Source organism: Sminthopsis crassicaudata, chromosome 3 (genome assembly GCF_048593235.1).
Source record: "Sminthopsis crassicaudata isolate SCR6 chromosome 3, ASM4859323v1, whole genome shotgun sequence".
NCBI lineage: Eukaryota > Metazoa > Chordata > Mammalia > Dasyuromorphia > Dasyuridae > Sminthopsis > Sminthopsis crassicaudata.
The window spans coordinates 362,877,563-362,896,386 of record NC_133619.1 but is presented as its reverse complement, the minus strand read 5'-3'; the positions used below and the strand labels follow the sequence as shown (position 1 = coordinate 362,896,386).

At 43.3% G+C, this 18,824-nt stretch overlaps 2 pseudogenes; both read left to right on the top strand.

Moving 5' to 3' along the window:
* Nucleotides 1-1,565: 1,565 nt before the first annotated feature.
* LOC141562143 (homeodomain-interacting protein kinase 1 pseudogene) lies at nucleotides 1,566-4,296 on the top strand (annotated as a pseudogene).
* A 10,707-nt stretch (nucleotides 4,297-15,003) lies between these two features.
* Nucleotides 15,004-17,738, top strand: LOC141562142 (homeodomain-interacting protein kinase 1 pseudogene; annotated as a pseudogene).
* The last annotated feature ends 1,086 nt before the right edge of the window (nucleotides 17,739-18,824 follow it).

Genomic DNA, 18,824 nt, shown 5'->3' with positions numbered 1-18,824 from the left:
GGTGCCATCACCTTTATTAGGCAATAAGTTCCTTGAGGGCATAATTCCCGTTCTGTTCCTGTCCTTGAGGAGCTTACCTTTAGAATGGTAGAAGCTGCTTGTCTCAAAGGCCTGTGGGAAATATAACTGAGACAACTAGTGTCTTTAGCTGGAAATAGTCTCAGCTGGACATACCCTTACAAAATGCCAATACCTGAGAGCTAGAATGAACCTCAGAGATCATGTAGTCCAGGACTTCTTAACCTGGGGTGCCTAAATTTGTTTTCAAAAGACATTTGGATTATTATAATTCAAGACAGTTGATCTCCTTTGTAAGCCTATTTCTTTGCTTTTATGCATTTGAAAACATGAGTGAAAGACCGGGTTCATAGACTTCCCCAGATTTTTCACAGAAGCGTATGCCATCAAAAGGGTGAGAATCCTTGTGAGAATCTAGTCCAACTCTTTTGTTTCATAGGAGAGGAAAAAGAAAAGTCCCTCGGATAAGGTCATACCCTTAATAAGTGTCAGAGAAAGGACTTGGGTCCATTAAGGGGAATAAGCAGAGGACCTTATACTTTGTAGGTATTCAGTAAAAGCCAAATTGAATTGAATATAAACTGAGGTGGCATTTGCAAATGGGATAGGAGCACAGAACCACAAGGCCTAGATGAACTAAAGAGAACCAAAAATGAAAGGTTTAAAACTTTTGAAAGCCATGAGACCCGACTTTGTGCCATGACTAAATGGCAAAGGTGGGTTCCCTAGCTAGTTAATGAATCAGAACAAAAAGAATGCCAACAGTGAATCCTGAGGGAAGGGTAGAAAGGGCTAGATAAAACCACTGGGGATAGAGTTTGGGCAACAAAAAGGATCTGTCTAAAGAAGACCAAGAAGTAAAAGCTCCAGGATGGAAAAGAAAAATAAAGGTTTGTAAAACAGGAAATATAATGAGATACCTATGAAAATCTTTAAATGAGTGTTAGATCATACTTCTATAACTCTTTAGATTACAAAGGACCTGTGTCTCCACAGCTCCATGGTTAGGATTATTCCTAGGTGCTACATCGGTTGTCTGGTACTTAACAATTCTCTAGCTCATTGAATTCAAAGTTCACACCTGTAAAGAGTTGACACCTGTCAAGGAGTTGACACCTGTCAGGGAGTTGACACCTGTGAAGGAGTTGACACCTGCCAAGGAGTTTGCTCATTGGTTCTGTAAGGAGTTCCCACAAGCCCATGGATTCTCTGGGAGGATATAAGGAGCCAACATTGAGTGGGGAAGTCAGTCTGGATTGGGTCAAGGAGAAGATCTGGACTTGAATTCCTGGCTGCATTTTCAGATCATTGAATTGAAACTAAAAGCTCCAGAAGCTCCCCAAGAGGTCTGCTCCCAGGAAACCATTTGCAATTTGGAGGAAACACAACATCAGAATAGATTAAGATCTTCTTAAATCCTTTTTGATTAGAGAAATACAAATGGATAAAGATTTCAGATATCATTTCACACCTAGCAGACTGGCTACAATGACAGAAAGAGAGAAGAGAAAGAGAGAAGAGACAGAGACAGAGAGAGAGCACCAGTACAAGGGTGTGCTAGAAGCTTCCACAATGTCCCCGATTCAAATGGACAGGCAGACAGTCTCATCGAGTGCCTTCTGCAGTGCAAAGAAACGGAAAACAGAGCCTTCTGGCTGGGACATTTCAGGACGGAGCAGCAACAAAAAGTGTCCTACTCCCAGCAAGAACCTCTCAGCCACACAAGGACAAGAAAACTCCTCTCAGCAGGTGACAAGGTTCAACCTCCCCTCTTATGACCAGAGCCTCCTTCTGCCAGCTCCCACAGTGGAGCATGTCGTGGTCATGGCTGCTGACAGCACCGGGGGTGCTGCCACCTCATCCTTCCCGAGCAGTCAGACCCTCACTCACAGAGGCCACGTTTCTTGGCTGGAGCCCTATCACAAATGTGGATTGAAGAGAAAAAGTGAGGAGGTGGACAGCAGTGGTAAAGGGCAGATCATAGAAGAACATCCCCCTGTCAGGCAGCAGAACAGGACTGTGGTGGGTGCCGCTGCCACGACCACCACCATGACCACCAAGACCAGCAGTTCCAGCAGAGAAGGGGATTACCAGCTGGTCCAGCATGAAATCCTTTACTCCATGACCAACAGTTACCAAGTCCTAGAGTTCTTGGGCCGGGGGATATTCGGGCAGGTGGCCAAGTGCTGGAAGCGGAGTACCAAGGAAATTGTCGCCATTAAGATCTTGAAAAACCATCCTGCCTATGCCCGACAGGGCCAGATTGAGGTGAACATCCTTTCCCTCCTGAACAGGGACGATGCTGACGAATCCAATGTTGTCCGTTTTTATGAGTGCTTCCAGCACCAGAATCACACCTGCCTGGTGTTTGAGATGCTGGAACAGAACCTGTATGATTTCCTAAAGCAGAACAAGTTTCGTCCACTGCAGCTCAAGTACATCCGGCCCATCCTACAGCAGGTGGCCACAGCTCTGAGGAAGCTCAAGAACCTTGGCCTGATCCACACGGACCTAAAGCCAGAAAACATCATGCTGGTGGATCCTGTGCAGCAGCCATACCGCCTCAAGGTCATTGACTTTGGCTCTGCCACTCAGGTATCCAAAGCTGTGTGCTCCTCCTACATACAGACACGCTACTACAGGGCTCCTGAAATCATTCTTGGACTGCCGTTTTGGGAGGCTATTGATATGTGGTCCTTGGGCTGTGTGATAGCGGAGTTGTTTCTGGGCTGGCCTCTCTACGCCGGGGCTTCAGAATATGAGCAGATTTGTTACATTTCACAAACACAAGGCCTCCCGGCAGAATACCTTCTGAGTGCAGGAACAAAAACAAGCATGTTTTTCAACAGAGATCCTCGTTTGGGTTACCCACTGTGGAGACTAAAGACGCCAGAGGAGCATGAGTGGGAAACAGGAATCAAATCAAGAGACACCCGCAAGTACATATTCAACTGTTTAGATGACATGGCCCAGGTGAATATGTCTACAGACTTAGAGGGAACGGATATGTGGGCAGAAACAGCAGATAGAAGAGAGTTCATTGATTTGTTGAAGAAGATGCTGACAATTGATGCAGATAAGAGAGCTACTCCATGGAAAACCCTCAACCACCCATTTGTGACAATGACTCATCTTTTGGATTTCCCACCCAGCAATCATGTTTTGTCATGCTTTCAGAACATGGAGATCTGCCGAAGGACAGGGCACATGGATGATCCAGTGAAACAGATCAAGAACCCTTTGACCACCCATTTTGCCCCCAACACAAGCACAAATCTAACCATGACCTTCAGCAACCAGCTCAATCCCGGGCACGGTGTCGCCAGTGTTTTGGCGTCCAGTTCTACTGCAGCAGCAGCTACACACTCTCTGGCTGATTCGGATGTCCCCCTGCTGAATTACCCGTCTGCCCTGTATCCATCAGGGGCAGCACCTGTGGCAGGAGTTGCCCAGCAGAGTGTCTCCTTGCAGCCTGGAACTACTGCCATTTGCACTCAGACTGATCCATTCCTGCAGACTTTCGTCGTGCGTCCCCCTGCTTTTCAAACTGGACTCCAGGCATCTGCTCAGCATTCTGGATTCCCTGGGAGGATGGAGAATGCTGTGCCAATGGTACCCCAGGCGCCTGCTGCTCAGCCATTACAGATCCAGTCAGGAGTCCTCAGCCAGGGAAGCTGTCCACCACTCATGGCAGCAACTCTCCATCCTCAAGCAGCCATCATCACACCACAGCAGGTGGTGCCCTTTACTCTGAGCTGTGCACCTAGCCGGCCGGCGCTGGTTGGACACACTGCCACTGTCCTGCAGGTCTGGCCTGGAGGAACCCAGCAGATCCTCTTACCTTCAACAGGGCAGCAGTTCCCTGGGGTGGCTCTACACAATTGTGTTCAGCCTACTGAGGTCATTCCCCAGGCCATGGGGATTGGCCAGCAGCTGGGAGACTGGAGGAATGGGCACTCAGGTGGCAGCCAGTACAGTAGCCTTATGCAGCAGCCCTCTCTGCTGACAAACCACGTGACTCTGGCCACGGCTCAGCCCCTCAACGTTGGAGCAGCTCATGTTGTCAGGCAGCAGCAGTCAAGTGCCCTCTCCTCCAAGAACAAGCAGCCGGCCCCAGCTCAGGCCCAGACTGTCTCTACATTAGATGTCTCACCTACTCAAGTCTCCTCACTGATGGGGAGCAGCTCACTCTGTACCAACTCTTCCTATAGTCCCCCGGTCCCTGTGCAAGATCAGACTGTCATCATCCCACCTAGTAACAATCCTAACACTCTATGAGGCAAAGCTAGAACATTCATTTGTGGGCTTTCTTTTGTTATTTGCTTGCCTTTCATTTTTGGTTCTCTTTAATTCATCTAGGCCTTGTGGTTCTGTGCTCCTATCCCATTTGCAAATGCCACCTCAGTTTATATTCAATTCAATTTGGCTTTTACTGAATACCTACAAGGTATAAGGTCCTCTGCTTATTCCCCTTAAAGGACCCAAGTCCTTTCTCTGACACTTATTAAGGGTATGACCTTATCCGAGGGACTTTTCTTTTTCCTCTCCTATGAAACAAAAGAGTTGGACTAGATTCTCACAAGGATTCTCACCCTTTTGATGGCATACGCTTCTGTGAAAAATCTGGGGAAGTCTATGAACCCGGTCTTTCACTCATGTTTTCAAAAGCATAAAAGCAAAGAAATAGGCTTACAAAGGAGATCAACTGTCTTGAATGATAATAATCCAAATGTCTTTTGAAAACAAATTTAGGCACCCCAGGTTAAGAACTCCTGGACTAAATGATCTCGGGGGTTCATTCTAGCTCTCAGGTATTGGCATTTTGTAAGGGTATGTCCAGCTAAGACTATTTCCAGCTAAAGACACTCTTTGTCTCAGTTATATTTCCCACAGGCCTTTGAGACAAGCAGCTTCTACCATTCTAAAGGTAAGCTCCTCAAGGACAGGAACAGAACAGGAATTATGCCCTCAAGGAACTTATTGCCTAATAAAGGTGATGGCACCTTTATTACTTAATTTATCACTTAATTTACTTAATTATTTATTTGACTTTATTATTACTTTATTTACTTAAGGACAAATTTCTTTATTAAAGGCGGAGCTGAAGGATTTATCTTCATCCCCAATTTTCCTTCTATCCTTAAGGTGCTTTCTGAATATTTGATTCTCCCAACCCTCTCCAGCTACATTGACATTACAATGGCCACCTAACATGTTTTTCTACCACTGCCCACTTTCTCGTATTTATCCTTCATATCATGTTAGTAGATTCTTATTTATGTCAGTCTTCTGCTCCAAAAATCTTCCACCACTTGGCATTTCATCCCAAGTAAAATTTCACTTCTAGACACATCCTTAACTTTTCCCATTCCTTGCCATTGCCCCAGCTACAAGACTGTACACTTCATGAAGACCAAATCATTTTTTACAAAGTGTTATCTAAAATGTCTATATCTCTCCATATCTAGCATAGTGCTCTACATACATTAGATGCTTAATGTGTGCTTGCTGGGTAAAACGAATAAAGAAATTAACGTTTCCAGATCTAGTATTGGCTCACATGAACATTGCTTCCACAGAACTACAGCAGCCCACCAGGCCCTGGGCCACTTGTTCAGGCTAGTAGAGCTAAGGCAAGACTGGGGCCTCATGGGCCTGGAAAAGTGATCAGTGCTCAAGGATGATCCAAATCTGGCGATTAAGAAAAGGCTCCTGATTGGAAGCACGTCCATCTATCTGAGCAGGCAAGGAAGAGCTCAAGTACTTAGTATTCGGTTTTTTCTTTGCCTCTGTCAGCCAGCAGTCCTGTTTTTAGTAGTCTTGCTGGGGTCCACACCTTTTCAAAAAAAATTAACAAATACCAAGTGTAACCTTGTAAGGAATGTGACCCCCAAGTGTGCTTTTACATGACATCATGATTTATACATAGCCATTGAATTCTCTCTCATATTGCTGTCCATCCCCCAAAAGCTTCTCAGCTGATGGAAGAGTGAGTTATAATCCTTTAGAGAGTCAGATGCTTGAGACTTATCATAATTCAAACCCAAACACAATTTTTGAACTTGTTTCTAGCCTAGTGCCCAGTAACATCCCCCAGTGTAAATAAGGAATGTTTTCTTTGGGGGGGGTGTGGTCTCTTCCAATGTGATTCACTTTGGGGGACCTCTTTCTAAGCTCCTCATGCTTTCTTTCTTAAACTTTCCCATGTTTCTTTGGGAATCTTCAAGGTATCTTCTCAAGCAATACAATTCAGAAAATCCCTTCGGGTTCATTCCTAGTAGTCTCATGATGACAAGTAGGAGACCCAACTGCCTATTGTGATAAAAGTGATCCTGACCTAATATGGAAATAGGTATGGAACAATTGCACATGTGTAATATGTATATATATGAGATTGCTTGCTGTCTAAAAGGTTGAGGGAAGCGAAGGGAAAAAACTTGGAATACAAAGTTTTGCAAGGGAGAATGTTGAAAACTGTGCATATATTTAAAATAAGAGCTAAAAGAAGATCATGACCAAAACTAAACTTCATATTTTTTGTTCCCAAACTTTGTCTGATTCAAATTTCCCTATTACTAAGAAGAGTAATACTATTCCATCAGTGGTAGCTCCAACTCTTCACTCTTTAAATTTGTCCCTAAACATATCCAATCTATTGCTAAGTTCCTATCCATTTCGACTTTGGCAACATTTCCAAGGAAGTCCTCTACTATGCTTCAGGACTGATACCATCTTGATGCATGAGTCCATCATCTCTTTGCTTAGACTATTACAATGGCCTCTGGCTGAAGTTTCACCTCACCTCAGTACATCCCCCACTCAGCTATCAAAATGATCTTCCTAAAACACAAGAATGACCACGTCAATACCCTATTCACTCAATTCTCATGAGTCCTTATTATCTTCAGGACCAAATATCAAATTCTGTCTGAGCTCTAAAATCCTTAATATTTTGGCCCTTTATTTCCTTTCTCGTGAAAGAAACTATTTTACTATTATATTTATAACCAAATTTGAATTTGGGATTGAGGCTTTTCTCCTTTATTCCCTATTTTAGATCCCATCTGTGAAGGAGAAAACCAACTAGAGTTGTCTGCATGGAGCTTTATTCAGGTTGCTGGAGAGAGCAGAATCTCCTGATCAAACTGATGAGAGTTAGGTAAGGGGCACCTAGATGAAATGAGGATTGGGGTCTACTGGCAGTTTGGGGGTACGGAGGCAAATAGAGCTCCCCTGCAACCCCTTTGGATTCGGTGCTAGGATACAGAGATAAATGAGGTCTAGTGCCATTGGAAGAGTCCTCTGGAAAAGAATTTACAGACCAGAATACCTAGATTAATAAAAGAGGGTTTTTGGGGGGCGTGGAATTAAGGTTATAGGGAGAAAGACGCCAGGGCTGGCTCCGGGCAGACAGGAACCCTTGTCATAGCTGGAGTGTGCAATGTTTGGGGCTCCTGAAAAGAGTGGATTCCAGTTTCCCTCTTTCTATAATGAGGGGCTTTTGGTAATCTTGAAAAGAGCCAGTAGGTGGAGGGCTCCTGACTGGTTTTGGCCAGGGTTAGAATTTGAATAGAATTGAATGGGTTTTTAGATAAGGAACTGTTGGTGCTGGGGGTGGGGGGTGGGAAACCTGAGCCAATCATTAGAGTGGTGGCTATGATAGCCTATGTTAGCTCAGATCCAGTGGGGGCTGGGAAAGACTGGATATCTCCCATTGACATTCATGGTGGCTGGGAATTAGCAAGGAGTCTTAACCCACCTCATTTCCCCCCCTCAAACAGTTAAAAGTTAAATTAAATTTAAAAAAGATTTGGGGCAGGGTTGAAGATATTCTCCAAGGATCTTCAGAGTAGTGGGATCCCTTCTCTAATCAAACAGCATTCTCAATTAGGAGCTTCCCTCACAGAGATGAAGATCTACCTGGGACAAACTCTTCCCAACCAGGTTTGAAGGCTGCAGAATTGGATTCCCCAGCCACTTTCCATTTGGTGCTCCCACAGAGAGGTGATGTTTTCTTTATCCTTTTCTGATATTTTAATCATAATTGTCATTATTCTTTTTCTTTTATGTCTTATTTGATGTATTCGTTGTTATCGTAATCAACCTATTCCCTGTATTGTATAATTAAATCTTACTCTTATTTTTGATTTTGTTTGAGAGTGTCATTTATAGGAGCGAATCCGAACTTTTCCCTAAAATCACATAACATAAATTGGCGTCACGAACAGGATCCACTGTATAAATGCCTCTCTTTAAGAAAAATAGAGCTCTGTGTCTGTCTGCGTGTGTATGTTTGTCTGCTTTGCATTTTTTGTTCTGTGTTAAAAGTTAGCAACCTCATAAGAGATAAGAATTCAGCCTCTGTGTTACAGTCTTAGGAAAATATCATGCTAAGTTGTGGAAATTGGAATTCATTCAGAGTAGTAATTATTTCCGAGTGGCTCAGGTAGAAAAAAAAAAAAAAAAGAAGAAGTTTGAAAAATCTTTTTTTCTCTTTCTCTCTCTCTGCCTCTGGCTTTTGCAGGAGGAGGGAGAGAAGGGAAGAAATAAAATTTGGAAAGTTTTGAGAAAATAGATGATCAGTGGTTATCACTTCTATAAGCAAGCAGCCCTGTTATCAAAACTCAGGATAGTGTGAATCTTACTAAAAAAAAAAAACCTTATAAGCAGGTTTGCTTTCATGGAATTAGAGATAAGAAAGTTTAAGAAGGCTAAGTTGGGTAATTGTCTGCAGCATTTGATTAAGAGCTTTAAGAACAATGGCTAAATACTTTGGCAATTGGTTATTTTCATCTTGCAACTATATAAATTGATATAATATTTTTGTGATATTAAACTTTTTAACCTGTTGTACCAATTTGTAAGTAAAAGAACAAAAAAATTTGACTATTTTATACTGGTGGGGAAGTTTTCCCTGAAAAGCAGGTTTTCAAAGTCTGCTAGAGAGGAATCATGGCAATAAAACCTTATCTGCTTAATGCCACCTGTGAAAAAGAAGTTTCTGCTAGTGGCCTTGAAACCCTCAGGCAGAACGAAGAAAAAAAAAACTAAAAAAAACAAAACAAAACAAAACAAAAAAAACTAGTTGGTTTGCTTCTGAAACATTGGACAATTTGTTAACATTATGGGTTATGTTTATAGGACATGTGGGTTTTATAGAGGTATTATCTATTTATTGTATTATGAATCTTAAAGTTTAAAAAAAAGGTGATTTTTTAAAAGGGACAAGAGATATTGATTTACAAAAGTAATTAATAGTTTAAATGGAGCATCTAGTCAGAAGCGTTATTGGGTTTGGAAGTGTTTAAAGTATGTTGGAGAAGTTTTGAGCAAGTAAGCCTTAGGAGGAAAGCAGAGAGTTGGGACAGGAGAATGGAGGAGATTTAAGAAGATTGATTAGTGGGAGCAAATGATTTCAAGAAGAAATCAGTGGGAAAAAGAAGAAACTGGTTGGAAAGGGTCGTCACAGAGAGATGGCTGTGAGGCGGGATGTGTTTTTGCAGGGGAGAGCAGCAGTAGGAAGCTGAAGTCGTTTTTGGCTGAAGAAAGCAAATGGATTAAAAGGGTCAGGCTTCTCTTACAAGACCTTAATTGATTGAACATTTGTTTCTTTAGATACATAAGGGTTTTCATGTTTTAAAGAGTATGATCAGAAATGTGATAGGTAGTTTGAAAGGGTTATTTAACAAAAAAGTTTAATTGATGTTTTTAAGAACTTTTCAGATTCTTTTATGTGAAAATAGGAAATTTTAATTAACTGTATTGATGACAATTATTTAGAGGGAGTCCAAAGAGAATAGTTTTTGCCTTTGTCCTTTTGAAATTGTTTTAGTTATGGGCAATATGTAGTTTGGGGTTTTTCTGTGTATTGGGTATTTTATTTTTTAAAGCAAAATGATTGATATAATATTCAATTTAGGGAACATCTACTTGGGTATATAAGAATTGTGTAAACATTCTGGGATAAATTTCTTATTGTTAAAAGTCTTACAATATGGAGATCTTGTGGCAGGGAGGAAAAAGAGTGACCTTGTCCAAGTCACTATCAGTTTGTTAAATTATTTAGGAGCACAGGGACTGAGAATTCCTTAAGACAAATTGCAATTTGTGAAATGTGAGGTAAAATATTTAAGTCATTGTATAAGTGAAGGGAAAAAGAAATTAGATCCTGTAAATTACTTGAGGGAAAGATTGGAAACAGAAAAGATAAGGAATTGGCACACAGGGCATTGGTCACTGAAATTTGGACTAATCTTATGTTACCTCAGGACGTTGCAGTGATTCATGTGCAGGGGCACCAAAGAGATTCGAGACTGCTTTGTGGATGAGGAGGTGAACGGGGCTGGAGAAGAAGAATCAGTAAGTATGCAGAAGATGATGGTGTTAATTCTGGCATTTCTGCTTCAAAGGCTTCCAACTTCCTTTACCCCAGGAGAGAAGCAGGAAATCCAAAGCCTTGGTGCTGAGGAGGATAAAGAAGGGCACTGGTTCCTCCCTGATGGCAGAGAAGTACTGACCACAGCAGATATGAGACGTGAACTCCAATATTTACCTCAAGGCAGTCACTGGGGTGTCCAAGAACTGGGTGACTTAGTGTTGACTAAGTTGGAGTACCCAATAGCAGGTAACTGGTCAGCGGGTGTCCTGTTTGTCAGGCTGAATAGGGCAGCCCAATGACAAGTCCAAAAAGGAGGAAGGCCTCCTGATATCAGGCCTTGCAAAAGTGTACAGATGGACTTTACCGAGCTGCCATCAGTGGGGCGTCTCAAATACCTGTTGGTTGTAGTGAACTATCTGACTTTATGGGTGGAAGCCAACCATTCTGGAGAGCAATGTGGAATTATGCCCCAAAAGTTATCAAACTGTGCATGCATACCCTTGGATCCAGCAGTGCTACTACTGGGCTTATATCCCAAAGAAATACGAAAGAAGGGAAAGGGACCTGTATGTGCCAAAATGTTTGTGGCAGCCTTTTTTGGTAGTGGCTAGATAATGGAGAATGAATGGATGCCCATCAATTGGAGAATGGTTGGGTAAATTATGGTATATGAAGGTTATGGAATATTATTGTTCTGTAAGAAATGATCAGCAGGATGAACAGAGAGAGGCTTGGAGAGACTTACATGAGCTGATGCTGAGTGAAATGAGCAGAACCAGGAGATCATTATACACTTCAACAACAATACTGTATGAGGATGTATTCTGATGGAAGTGGATATCTTCAACAAAGAGAAGGTCTAACTCAGATCCAATTGATCAATGGTGGCCAGGATCAGCTACATTCTCTCTAGCTAATACAGATGTCCCCCTGCTAAACTACCAGTCTGCCCTGTGTCCATCATGGGCAGCACCTGTTGCAGGAGTTGCCCAGCAGAATGTCTCCTTGCATCCTGGAACTACTCCTATTTGCACTCAGACTGATCCATTCCAGCAGCCTTTCATCGTGTGTCCACCTGCTTTTCATACTGAACTCCAGTCACCTGCAAAGCATTTTGGATTCCCTGTGAGGATAGAGAATGCTGTGCCAATCTTACCGCAGGCACCTGCTGCTCAGCCACTACAGATCCGGTCAGGAGTCCTCACCCAGGAAAGCTGTCCACCACTAATGAATGGTAGCAACTCTCCATCCTCATGTAGCCACCAGCTTCATTAGTACATGGATGTTTGGAAAGGTTATGATGGGGATGATTGCTAGTGTATTAATTTCTAAACCTATTCAAGCTGCAAACCAGTGGCTGCTGAATAGGGTAAGGCATGTGATGATGAGTGATGTGATGACTCTCTAAAGGATTATAACTCACTCTTCTATCATCTGGGCATCTTTTGGGGGATGGACAGCAGTATGATAGAGAATTCAATGGCAGTGTAAAAAGCATGATGTCCTGTAAAAGCATACTTGGGGGTCACATTCCTTAGGTTCAAATGTTACACTTTGTAGTTGTTATTTTTTTGTAAAGATCTGGACCCCAGTAAAACTACTAAAAACAGGACCACTGGCTGACAGAGGCAAAGAAAAAAACCTAATACTGACACTAGAGACTCCTAGTTCCTAGAAGTCAATGGCCTTGCACTTTGTCTTCCTGCTCCACCCAGATTCCTTCTCCCTCTAGAAACATCCCCCACTAATTAAACTTTCTATAGAGTTCAGCTGACACTAATCAAACTTTCTCTAGAGCTGAGGTAATGTTAACTACCACTAATTAAACTTTCTATACATGTTAAGTACCACTCATCAAACTTTGTATAGAGTTGAACTGAAGCCGATTCAAACCCAAACTTCCCTTTTATTTCCATAGCCCCCAAGGCCTGAATTCTAATCATAAAGCTAAGTACTCTGGTTGAACCACCTGGAAAAACTCCTAATCCCTTCTTGGGAGCTCCTGTCTGCTAAGAGACTCGATTTCTTTGTGATTTTTAAGAAAAAAAATCTCCTATTTCTTTGCCTCAGAAGTAAGAGTGAATTATTTCACTAGACTTGAGCCTTGCCTCAAACACCATAAGCCTGGGATCCCCAACAATCCTAAGTACTTGAGCTCTTAGTTGCCTGCTCAGATGGATGTGCTTCCAATCAGGAGTCTTTTCTTAATTCCTAGATTTGGATCATCCTTGAGCACTAATCACCTTTCCAGGGACATCTGAATCCCCAGTCTTGCCTTAGTTATACTAGCCGGAACAACAGGCCCAGGGCCTGGTGGGCTGCTTGTAGTTCTGTGGAAGCAATGTTCATGTGAGCCAATACTAGTTCTGGAAATGTTAATTTGTTTATTCATTTTACCCAGCAAGCACACATTAAGCACCTACTGTATGTAGAGCACTATGCTAGATATGGAGAGATATAGACATTTTATTTTATTTTATTTTATTTTTCCTGAGACTGGGATTAAATGACTTGCCCAGGGTTGCACAGCTAGAAAGTGTTAAGTGTCTGAGACCAGATTTGGATTCAGGGTTGGTGTTCTATCCACTGTGCCACCTAGCTGCCCCGACATATATATTTTAGATAACACTTTATAAAAAATGATTTGGTCTTCATGAAGATTTTAGTCTTGTAGCTGGGGCAAAGGCAAGGAAAGGGAAAAGTTAAGGATGTGTCTAGAAGTGAAATTTTACTTGGGATGAAATGCCACGTGGTGGAAGATTTTTGGAGCAGAAGACTGACATAAATAAGAATCTACTAACATGATATGAAGGATAAATACGAGAAAGTGGGCAGTGGTAGAAAAACATGTTAGGTGGCCATTGTAAGGTCAATGTTGCTGGAGAGGGTTGGTAGAATCAAAAATTCAGAAAGCACATTAAGGATAGAAGGAAAATTGGGGATGAAGATAAATCCTTGAGCTCCGCCTTTAATAAAGAAATTTGTCCTTAAGTAAATAATGTTAAATAAATAAATAAGTAAATAAAGTGATAAATTAAGTAATAAAGGTGCCATCACCTTTATTAGGCAATAAGTTCCTTGAGGGCATAATTCCCGTTCTGTTCCTGTCCTTGAGGAGCTTACCTTTAGAATGGTAGAAGCTGCTTGTCTCAAAGGCCTGTGGGAAATATAACTGAGACAACTAGTGTCTTTAGCTGGAAATAGTCTCAGCTGGACATACCCTTACAAAATGCCAATACCTGAGAGCTAGAATGAACCTCAGAGATCATGTAGTCCAGGACTTCTTAACCTGGGGTGCCTAAATTTGTTTTCAAAAGACATTTGGATTATTATAATTCAAGACAGTTGATCTCCTTTGTAAGCCTATTTCTTTGCTTTTATGCATTTGAAAACATGAGTGAAAGACCGGGTTCATAGACTTCCCCAGATTTTTCACAGAAGCGTATGCCATCAAAAGGGTGAGAATCCTTGTGAGAATCTAGTCCAACTCTTTTGTTTCATAGGAGAGGAAAAAGAAAAGTCCCTCGGATAAGGTCATACCCTTAATAAGTGTCAGAGAAAGGACTTGGGTCCATTAAGGGGAATAAGCAGAGGACCTTATACTTTGTAGGTATTCAGTAAAAGCCAAATTGAATTGAATATAAACTGAGGTGGCATTTGCAAATGGGATAGGAGCACAGAACCACAAGGCCTAGATGAACTAAAGAGAACTAAAAATGAAAGGTTTAAAACTTTTGAAAGCCATGAGACCCGACTTTGTGCCATGACTAAATGGCAAAGGTGGGTTCCCTAGCTAGTTAATGAATCAGAACAAAAAGAATGCCAACAGTGAATCCTGAGGGAAGGGTAGAAAGGGCTAGATAAAACCACTGGGGATAGAGTTTGGGCAACAAAAAGGATCTGTCTAAAGAAGACCAAGAAGTAAAAGCTCCAGGATGGAAAAGAAAAATAAAGGTTTGTAAAACAGGAAATATAATGAGATACCTATGAAAATCTTTAAATGAGTGTTAGATCATACTTCTATAACTCTTTAGATTACAAAGGACCTGTGTCTCCACAGCTCCATGGTTAGGATTATTCCTAGGTGCTAAATCGGTTGTCTGGTACTTAACAATTCTCTAGCTCATTGAATTCAAAGTTCACACCTGTAAAGAGTTGACACCTGTCAAGGAGTTGACACCTGTCAGGGAGTTGACACCTGTGAAGGAGTTGACACCTGCCAAGGAGTTTGCTCATTGGTTCTGTAAGGAGTTCCCACAAGCCCATGGATTCTCTGGGAGGATATAAGGAGCCAACATTGAGTGGGGAAGTCAGTCTGGATTGGGTCAAGGAGAAGATCTGGACTTGAATTCCTGGCTGCATTTTCAGATCATTGAATTGAAACTAAAAGCTCCAGAAGCTCCCCAAGAGGTCTGCTCCCAGGAAACCATTTGCAATTTGGAGGAAACACAACATCAGAATAGATTAAGATCTTCTTAAATCCTTTTTGATTAGAGAAATACAAATGGATAAAGATTTCAGATATCATTTCACACCTAGCAGACTGGCTACAATGACAGAAAGAGAGAAGAGAAAGAGAGAAGAGACAGAGACAGAGAGAGAGCACCAGTACAAGGGTGTGCTAGAAGCTTCCACAATGTCCCCGATTCAAATGGACAGGCAGACAGTCTCATCGAGTGCCTTCTGCAGTGCAAAGAAACGGAAAACAGAGCCTTCTGGCTGGGACATTTCAGGACGGAGCAGCAACAAAAAGTATCCTACTCCCAGCAAGAAGCTCTCAGCCACACAAGGACAAGAAAACTCCTCTCAGCAGGTGACAAGGTTCAACCTCCCCTCTTATGACCAGAGCCTCCTTCTGCCAGCTCCCACAGTGGAGCATGTCGTGGTCATGGCTGCTGACAGCACCGGGGGTGCTGCCACCTCATCCTTCCCGAGCAGTCAGACCCTCACTCACAGAGGCCACGTTTCTTGGCTGGAGCCCTATCACAAATGTGGATTGAAGAGAAAAAGTGAGGAGGTGGACAGCAGTGGTAAAGGGCAGATCATAGAAGAACATCCCCCTGTCAGGCAGCAGAACAGGACTGTGGTGGGTGCCGCTGCCACGACCACCACCATGACCACCAAGACCAGCAGTTCCAGCAGAGAAGGGGATTACCAGCTGGTCCAGCATGAAATCCTTTACTCCATGACCAACAGTTACCAAGTCCTAGAGTTCTTGGGCCGGGGGACATTCGGGCAGGTGGCCAAGTGCTGGAAGCGGAGTACCAAGGAAATTGTCGCCATTAAGATCTTGAAAAACCATCCTGCCTATGCCCGACAGGGCCAGATTGAGGTGAACATCCTTTCCCTCCTGAACAGGGACGATGCTGACGAATCCAATGTTGTCCGTTTTTATGAGTGCTTCCAGCACCAGAATCACACCTGCCTGGTGTTTGAGATGCTGGAACAGAACCTGTATGATTTCCTAAAGCAGAACAAGTTTCGTCCACTGCAGCTCAAGTACATCCGGCCCATCCTACAGCAGGTGGCCACAGCTCTGAGGAAGCTCAAGAACCTTGGCCTGATCCACACGGACCTAAAGCCAGAAAACATCATGCTGGTGGATCCTGTGCAGCAGCCATACCGCCTCAAGGTCATTGACTTTGGCTCTGCCACTCAGGTATCCAAAGCTGTGTGCTCCTCCTACATACAGACACGCTACTACAGGGCTCCTGAAATCATTCTTGGACTGCCGTTTTGGGAGGCTATTGATATGTGGTCCTTGGGCTGTGTGATAGCGGAGTTGTTTCTGGGCTGGCCTCTCTACGCCGGGGCTTCAGAATATGAGCAGATTTGTTACATTTCACAAACACAAGGCCTCCCGGCAGAATACCTTCTGAGTGCAGGAACAAAAACAAGCATGTTTTTCAACAGAGATCCTCGTTTGGGTTACCCACTGTGGAGACTAAAGACGCCAGAGGAGCATGAGTGGGAAACAGGAATCAAATCAAGAGACACCCGCAAGTACATATTCAACTGTTTAGATGACATGGCCCAGGTGAATATGTCTACAGACTTAGAGGGAACGGATATGTGGGCAGAAAAAGCAGATAGAAGAGAGTTCATTGATTTGTTGAAGAAGATGCTGACAATTGATGCAGATAAGAGAGCTACTCCATGGAAAACCCTCAACCACCCATTTGTGACAATGACTCATCTTTTGGATTTCCCACCCAGCAATCATGTTTTGTCATGCTTTCAGAACATGGAGATCTGCCGAAGGACGGGGCACATGGATGATCCAGTGAAACAGATCAAGAACCCTTTGACCACCCATTTTGCCCCCAACACAAGCACAAATCTAACCATGACCTTCAGCAACCAGCTCAATCCCGGGCACGGTGTCGCCAGTGTTTTGGCGTCCAGTTCTACTGCAGCAGCAGCTACACACTCTCTGGCTGATTCGGATGTCCCCCTGCTGAATTACCCGTCTGCCCTGTATCCATCAGGGGCAGCACCTGTGGCAGGAGTTGCCCAGCAGAGTGTCTCCTTGCAGCCTGGAACTACTGCCATTTGCACTCAGACTGATCCATTCCTGCAGACTTTCGTCGTGCGTCCCCCTGCTTTTCAAACTGGACTCCAGGCATCTGCTCAGCATTCTGGATTCCCTGGGAGGATGGAGAATGCTGTGCCAATGGTACCCCAGGCGCCTGCTGCTCAGCCATTACAGATCCAGTCAGGAGTCCTCAGCCAGGGAAGCTGTCCACCACTCATGGCAGCAACTCTCCATCCTCAAGCAGCCATCATCACACCACAGCAGGTGGTGCCCTTTACTCTGAGCTGTGCACCTAGCCGGCCGGCGCTGGTTGGACACACTGCCACTGTCCTGCAGGTCTGGCCTGGAGGAACCCAGCAGATCCTCTTACCTTCAACAGGGCAGCAGTTCCCTGGGGTGGCTCTACACAATTGCGTTCAGCCTACTGAGGTCATTCCCCAGGCCATGGGGATTGGCCAGCAGCTGGGAGACTGGAGGAATGGGCACTCAGGTGGCAGCCAGTACAGTAGCCTTATGCAGCAGCCCTCTCTGCTGACAAACCACGTGACTCTGGCCACGGCTCAGCCCCTCAACGTTGGAGCAGCTCATGTTGTCAGGCAGCAGCAGTCAAGTGCCCTCTCCTCCAAGAACAAGCAGCCGGCCCCAGCTCAGGCCCAGACTGTCTCTACATTAGATGTCTCACCTACTCAAGTCTCCTCACTGATGGGGAGCAGCTCACTCTGTACCAACTCTTCCTATAGTCCCCCGGTCCCTGTGCAAGATCAGACTGTCATCATCCCACCTAGTAACAATCCTAACACTCTATGAGGCAAAGCTAGAACATTCATTTGTGGGCTTTCTTTTGTTATTTGCTTGCCTTTCATTTTTAGTTCTCTTTAATTCATCTAGGCCTTGTGGTTCTGTGCTCCTATCCCATTTGCAAATGCCACCTCAGTTTATATTCAATTCAATTTGGCTTTTACTGAATACCTACAAGGTATAAGGTCCTCTGCTTATTCCCCTTAATGGACCCAAGTCCTTTCTCTGACACTTATTAAGGGTATGACCTTATCCGAGGGACTTTTCTTTTTCCTCTCCTATGAAACAAAAGAGTTGGACTAGATTCTCACAAGGATTCTCACCCTTTTGATGGCATACGCTTCTGTGAAAAATCTGGGGAAGTCTATGAACCCGGTCTTTCACTCATGTTTTCAAAAGCATAACAGCAAAGAAATAGGCTTACAAAGGAGATCAACTGTCTTGAATGATAATAATCCAAATGTCTTTTGAAAACAAATTTAGGCACCCCAGGTTAAGAACTCCTGGACTAAATGATCTCGGGGGTTCATTCTAGCTCTCAGGTATTGGCATTTTGTAAGGGTATGTCCAGCTAAGACTATTTCCAGCTAAAGACACTCTTTGTCTCAGTTATATTTCCCACAGGCCTTTGAGACAAGCAGCTTCTACCATTCTAAAGGTAAGCTCCTCAAGGACAGGAACAGAACAGGAATTATGCCCTCATGGAACTTATTGCCTAATAAAGGTGATGGCACCTTTATTACTTAATTTATCACTTAATTTACTTAATTATTTATTTGACTTTATTATTACTTTATTTACTTAAGGACAAATTTCTTTATTAAAGGCGGAGCTGAAGGATTTATCTTCATCCCCAATTTTCCTTCTATCCTTAAGGTGCTTTCTGAATATTTGATTCTCCCAACCCTCTCCAGCTACATTGACATTACAATGGCCACCTAACATGTTTTTCTACCACTGCCCACTTTCTCGAATTTATCCTTCATATCATGTTAGTAGATTCTTATTTATGTCAGTCTTCTGCTCCAAAAATCTTCCACCACGTGGCATTTCATCCCAAGTAAAATTTCACTTCTAGACACATCCTTAACTTTT